Genomic DNA, 6,796 nt, shown 5'->3' on the forward strand with positions numbered 1-6,796 from the left:
AACCAGTTGGCTTGTCACTCCATGCTCCAGTCTGGAGCACTGCCCAAGGTCTCCTGAGAGGTTAGGGTACAGGGTGGGGGGTGGGGTGCTGAGGGAGGCCCTGGGCTTGCTGATGTGCCCCTAGCGATGGCCATCCTGAGGCTGGGCATGTCCCAGCGGGGTGTGCGGGGTGCCTAGCTTGGCTTCTCACACAGCCTCAGGGGCGCCGCACGCAAACCTCGGTTACATCAGGCCTGGCAGCCCCCGAGCTGAGGGGCCTGCGGCAGAGAGCAGACTGGGAACTTCAGACCCGAGAGCCTCCCGGGGCTCCGCCCCCGAGGCGCCAAGGTCGGCCAGGCCAGGACCGGCAAGGCATCCCTCCCTCTGGGATGGCAGTTCCGAGAAGGCCGCGAGGAGGGCGGGTGAGCGCTGGGCCCGCACCCCGCACCCCGCAGGGCGATGAAGGGAGCCTGCAGGATGAGGTGGCAGGTCTCCCGCACTCGGGGCTGGGAACTACCGGATTCCGGAGAAGGAGCCCAAGCCCGCGCCGGGAGGCGCGCCCTTCCACCCTGCCTTGCTGGGCCCAGGGCCAGGAGGGCGAATGGGAGCGTCTAAGCAGAGGGGCAGTGCGGGGTTTCACACGACCCCCCGCCGCCGCGCGCTGGGGTCCTTCTCGGTCCCGCATGCCCTGTTCCGGGCTTCTGGAGTCTGGACTCCCGGGAACTCGGATTCGAAGCCCCGGGTTCCAGCGTCCGGGGGCCACAGCCCCTCCAGTGATGGGGGGAAGGAGGGAAGCAGTGGCGGGAGGGGCGGCCTGCAGAGCACCGCCCTCCCATCCCCCGCGCCCGCCCGCCCTCAGGACCGGCCGCCGGGCAGCTGGGCACGCCAGGCCCTCGTTTCACAGATGTGGAGCCGAGCTCCAGGCTTTTGGAGATGGCCAGGGATGTGTCCCAGAGCACTTTGGGCAGGGGGAGGGGGCGACCCTTGACCCAAGATAAGCCCCTCCCCCATCCATCAGCAATTGTCTGGCTCGCGTTTGGGGCCGCTGGCTGCGTGCAGGCCGGGCCTCCCTGGCTGGGGAGACGGAGGCCCGGCCTAGGGAGGGGGACGCGGTTCCCGCCCCTGCCCTGGAGCCGGCTGCTCTCCGCTCCCCTCCGGCTCCTGCCACGAACACCCACAGCCTGGCAGGCCGGGTGGGGGCACACGCGCCGGACCCCACCTCCACCGCAGGGTTCCCGTGGTTCTGGGCCCATCTTCCTGGGGGAAACTGAGTCCCAGGGGAACACAGAGCCCCCGGGGTTTGCAGAAGTTTCCAGACACACTTGGCGGCTGTGCTTCAGTGGGGCCTCCCCTGCTTTCCAACTGTGAGAGTGACGAAGGGGGCTGCCAGGCTTGGGGCCGGGCGGGAGGTGGAAGCAGGGAGCTGGCAGGGGTCCCAGCAGGAGGCCCCGCTGGAAGAGACCAGGGCCCCTCCTGCTGCCCCCTCACCACCCCTCAGCACCCTTCCACATCCCTGATCCCCCAGCGGGGGCCCAGCAGGCCAGGGGGGCCTGGCCCCAGGAGATGGTCCCGCCCACACACTCCTAGTCTGCTCACTGGAGGCCACTGCAGGGCGGGAGCTCAGAGGGGGGCCAGAGGGACTCAGACTCAGCCTCTGAGGAAGGGTCAGCCCAGGGCGCTGGGCTGGGTGGGGTCTGAATTCAGAGTAAAGGAGGCCAAAAATGAGAGAGGGTTGGAGCTATGGGCTTGCCCACAGGCTGTGTGTGTGTGTGTGTGTGTGTGTGTGTGACCGCCCGGTGTCTAGTGCGCACTGCATGTGGGTTGAGCGTGCTGAGTGACAACTGCATAGGGGCATGTGTGGGGGTGGGTGGGCGTGGGCCGGGGCTGTTCCCCTAGGTGATAAATCTCTCTGTCACGCACACACACTCGGGTATCTGGGACAGACTCCAGTCCCGCCCCCACCCTCCGCCAGCCAGTCTGGAATTCCTCCACCATGAGATGGACGGGCCATGGCTGAGCCTGGAAAATGATTCCCCGGACAGGCCCTGAGTCTCCCATTTAACCTCTCTGGAGTGGCAGCTTCTTCACCTGCGAGGCAGGTGAGTTCCCTACTCCCACCTCAGAGGCAGGGACTCAGCGCAAGGAGAGGGAACACTTGGAGGCCTGGCCCAGGACGCAGGAGCTGTGACTATGACCCAGAGCCTCCTGTCTCTCCCCAGTTGTGCTCCTCCCTTGGGAGGGGCGCCCCCAGTCCATAGGCACCTGTGCCTCTCCCCGGCAGGGGGCGGGGGGGGGCTCTATGCAGCTGGCTCGCGTGCCCCTCCACCAGCCGGAGGAGGAGGAAAAGCGTTTCCTGAGCCCGTTTTTCCTTTCCAAAAGGTTCCTGGTATCTGGTTCCTTCTGCTCCCCATTCCTTTCTTTCCTGTCGCGCCTTCCCGACACCTCCTTTAAGCCTTGTGAGGCCCGGCGCTTGTCTGCTTCCCTTAAGCCCGTCCCAGGTGCCGAGCGGTGATCGGAGATCCCTGCCAGATGGACGGAGGAGCCCCAAGGCCAGCCCCCAGCGTGCGCGGCTCTCCGTTCTCACGTGGCTCAGGACCGCGCCCACTCTCCAGGTGAGAAAACTGAGGCTCAGCACCCGAAACCCTGCTTAGAGGCCCGCCTGGCTTTGGGCACCGCCTGTCTGGCTCCTTCCTCCATGAAAAATATGAACGTTCCATTTTGTAACAGTTCTGGTATCAACAAGGATATGTAAATCGCATATATTACAACACTTTCTTCACCCTAAAATTTCTTTTTTCTTTATGATTTTAAACAAAATTCAAAATTTCGTGGATCCCTAACAGTATCATGGTTCAGGCGTTGTGTCTCCTGTCTGAGGAGGGAGAGTCTGCCTGGCGGGCACCTTCCCAGGAAGCTGATGGACCCGGCCTCGAACCCGGGTCTTCTGCGTTTGCTCCCTCTCCCCTCGCCTGCCACTCTGGGGAGGGGCCAGGTGCAGTTTTGCTGATTTGTGGCATTTCTTAATGGCCATCCTGCAGCTCTGAACGCCTCGTTTCCGAATGCTTCTAACAACAGCGATGACATTCACAGTAACAGTCCTTCGAAAAGCCCTTGACGCCCTTGGACCCCTTTCACCTGTGTGATCCTCCTAGGCTCCAGGGAAGGGCAAGAACAGTCACTCTATGCCCTCCTTACAGCTGCCATGACTAGGACACAGGGCAGATAAGCGGTTGCAGCGGGTAGGACCAGAGCTCAGGCTCTTTGCTGTGAGCAGGTGGCAAGGAGGAGCCCGGCTTGAAAACGCACCCGGAGGTAGGGAGCCCTAGGTGCGGCTGGGGGGCAGCAGCGAGCGGAGGGGCACAGGGGTCGGTGAAGGGGAGGGGCGGGAGGGTGTAGGCGAGGGAGCAGGAAGAGCCCACTGCAGCCTCCCCGAAGGAGCTGAACTGGAGGGGCTGGAGTCACTGGGAGGGAGAAAAGGGGACCCAAGATATCCGGGAGGCACAACTACTGAGACTTGGGGACTGATGGAATATGGAGGTAAACGGGGGGGTGTGACAGAGATGGGCCCTAGATTTAAGCCTTTAGAGGCCCCCGAAGCCAGGGAAACCACAGCACCTGGAGGTAAACAACAGCAGCCCAGCCCGGCGAAGCTTTTCACCCAGTTGCTCGTAACCAGCTCACGGCCTGAGCCACTCCGCACCGGCTGCGAAGCACGGGGCAGAAAGCTGACGGCCGCTACGACCCTTTCCCAGACCCACTCAGGCCCACCCCGCCAGCGGAGTGGTACTGCTCCGAGGAGCCCTGGAACCCGCAAGCCCACCCTCCCAACCCGCCCCAAGTCGGCACCCTCGACAGGGGCTGCTCCTGCCCCACCCATTGCGAGTCACGTGCCTTGTCCCACAACCTCTCGAATGTGTTGGCGTGAATCCTCTCACGGAACAGTGCCCAGACTGCTGGAACATGAGCGCAGAGAGACAGCCCGCGTGTCTGGGGACACTGTTGATGTTCTGGAACGACTTGTTGAAAGTCATTGTTTATAAAAATTGCTACTGAATTAGGTATCGATCAGGAGACAAATGTCAAATCCTAGAAGGATCCTGGGCACAGATCTGCTTCAGAGCCGGCATGCAAAACCCCCAAAGTGGAAACCCTATCACTTCTGGGGGTCGCGCCAGGGTGTGACCACGAGATGGCATCCCTGGGGACCTTTTGGGGCTGCCTACCACAGCCTCCCAGTGACAGTGCCCACTGAGCAGGATAAGGGGTCTTCCTTTTAGACTCGGACACACTGGGAACCAACCGATCACTCACTGTGCCAGGCGCTCTCCCAAGAAGCTGACGCTGGCCCCTCAGCACCCCTTATGAAGTGGGCACCATCGTTACCCCCATTCTATGCGCAGAGAGGGGAGCAGCTCGTTTGCCACCCCGTGGCCATCTGGCTGGAGTGGCTGGGACTCCGACCCAAGCTGAGGAAGTGGCGCTGGGCACGGGGTGTCTGAGGGACTTGCAAGGCAGGGGCAGTACTTCCCCCTGAGGAGCTAGTGTCGGGGTCTGGAGTCCAGAAAGAGGCAGCTTGGAACTGGCACTGTGGGCGCCCTTAGCTGGGGGTGTGGAGGGGAGCTCACCCCCAAGAGAAGCGGCCGCAGAAGGGAGAGAACAGGACTCTGTGTCCAAGGGTGGCCAAGGAATGTTGGGGAGGAGGTTGAGGAGTCCTCTGCCTCACTGGAGCAGTGGGGAGGGGGGCGCAGAAGGCAGAGTGAGGGCCACCTCTAGGGAGCAGCTTGGCACGGGGACAAGGACTGAGAAGGCTTTCGGGTTTCCGTTTGGGGTGGCTGCGTGGGGGTGGGTCCCAGGGCCGGTCTGCAGCCAAAGCCTCTGCCATCTCAACAGGGCCAGTGCTGCCCAGACCTCTCCCAGGCTGACACCCCGGGAGTGGCCTCCCAGGTTACCAGCCCCAAGGCATCGAGTCAGTAGCAAGTCACAAGTGCCCCACCCAAAGGCTGTGCCCCCTCCCCAGCCGGTCCAACCCGTTTGCCCGGCGCCCTGCTGGCTGCCTTGTGCCCTCAGCCCCTGATGCCCCTGCTGCCCTGGGAGCTCCCGGCTGTCACACTGCCTGGTGCCTCCTCCAGGGAGCCCACCACGCCTCCTAACCGGTGCCTCACTTTTTGAGTGTGCAGATAAAGGATTGTGCAGAGAGAGCAGGAAGAGGCCAGAACCAGCTCCCCAGCACTCCACGGGCACCCTGGCCAAGGCCGGCCTCAGTGTTCCTCCCAGCTCCTCCCAACCAGCCTCAAAATTTCTCCAGCAAGCCTCCTTGCTGCAGCGGAGTGCCCCGCCGAGCCTCCACCCAGCCTCTGGCAGACAGAATGCAGAGTCCTGGGCCCTCCCACCTGGCCTCGCCTCCTTTCGTCGCCCTGCAACCTGCCCACCTCGACGCCTTTGCCCAAGCTGTTCCCCTGCCTAACGCAACCCTCCCTTTCCCAAACGTCCAGACTTTCCCAGGCTTCGAGGCTCGGTTCGAAGGCTGCACGCTGAGCTTGAAAAAGCAGCCTAAGCTCTCCGGGGCTGGTTCCCCTCCTGCAGCAGGAAGCGATCCGCTCTCTCCTCTCTTGCATGGGGCGCGGGGAGGAGGGAAGAAGGCACCGCCCGCAGCGGGCCTGGCACACAGTCGGGGCCCCGAGCCTCGCGGCCCTTCCGGGCCATCCGCGCCGGCAGCCACGCTCCGCATCGGCCAGGTGCTCGCTAAGCCTTTGCCAGGTGGTGACGGCGCCCGGGCGGCGCGTTCCCGCCCCCTCAGGAACCGACCCAGGGGCCCTGAAACGCAGCCCGGGAGGCCCCGCGGGAGAACATCTGTGCGGAGCTGCTGCGAGCAGCGGGCGGGATGAAACCCGCGAGGCCCGCGGCTCTGCCCCCCGCGCCTCCCCCGCCGGCGGGCACGCGGGGAGGAGGCGCGCACGGCCTGCCCGAGGGGGCGCCCGTTCCGATCGCTCAGCCCCCACGGCCCCCGGCCCCCGGCCCCCCCCCCCCGCGCCCGGCCCCGGGGGTGGCCCGACGCACCCCACGCTCGAGCCTCGCCTCGGCTTCTGTAGAATGGGGCGATGGCACCGTCTCCAAGCCGTGCTTCCGCTGCGGGCCTCCCAGAGGGCGTTTCCTTTTCCAAGACCAACTAAAGCAGTCCTTGGGGAAAACTCAGAAAATACTATATGTCTTTCTGCGACCTGGACTGCTGCCCCAGGGGGCGCGCGGCGCGGGGCGGGGGGCGGGGCGCGGGACCCGCAGCTATTATTAATTATTATTATTATTATTATTATTATTATCGTCCGGCTTCCGGTGAGGAAAGGGAAGCACCGAGGGGCTCGGCGGCCTCCCAGGTGGTATCAGGAGGGTGGGGTCCAAATGTGAACCCAGACCCGGCGTCCGCGTTCAGTGTGTGCCGCCTCTGGGGTTGTACCGTATTCCTCAGTGAGGACGCACCACCATCGAGTCACCTGCTCCAGCTCGGCCTGGACCACACCGCGCGCCGCCGCACAGCCCGGGGACAGAGCAGCCGTGTAGACTCCCCGGGTGGGGGTGTCGTGTGTGGACGCGCAGTCTGCGGACCTGGGGCTCCACGCCTCCTGCAGCCCACGGCGCCCGCGCCCCCTCCTCCTTTCGCCGAGGAGATTAAACGGGAACTTTGAACCCTGTCCCCAGGCCCTGATCCCAAGGAGTAATCCCACTGCCTTCCAAACCCTGGCCTCGCCTCGAAAATTCCCCCCTGCAGCGCTGCCCGCGGCTCTCAGGCTGGTCTCCACCTCTCAGCTCCAACGGCCCCTGG

At 64.3% G+C, this 6,796-nt stretch overlaps 1 long non-coding RNA gene across 4 annotated transcripts; it reads left to right on the forward strand.

The window, feature by feature from the left end:
• Positions 1-105: 105 nt before the first annotated feature.
• LOC118600423 lies at positions 106-5,932 on the forward strand. 4 transcript variants are annotated; one of them, XR_004950083.1, is made up of 4 exons: positions 106-2,078; positions 2,359-2,591; positions 3,177-3,291; positions 5,157-5,932. It is a non-coding gene; the product is annotated as an uncharacterized LOC118600423 (long non-coding RNA). The 4 variants fall into 4 exon arrangements; XR_004950081.1 differs by lacking the exon at positions 5,157-5,932 and adding an exon at positions 3,558-4,033 and having other exon boundaries at positions 3,018-3,291; XR_004950080.1 differs by lacking the exon at positions 5,157-5,932 and adding an exon at positions 3,558-4,033.
• The last annotated feature ends 864 nt before the right edge of the window (positions 5,933-6,796 follow it).

This window comes from Rousettus aegyptiacus, unplaced genomic scaffold, assembly GCF_014176215.1.
Source record: "Rousettus aegyptiacus isolate mRouAeg1 unplaced genomic scaffold, mRouAeg1.p scaffold_m13_p_3, whole genome shotgun sequence".
NCBI lineage: Eukaryota > Metazoa > Chordata > Mammalia > Chiroptera > Pteropodidae > Rousettus > Rousettus aegyptiacus.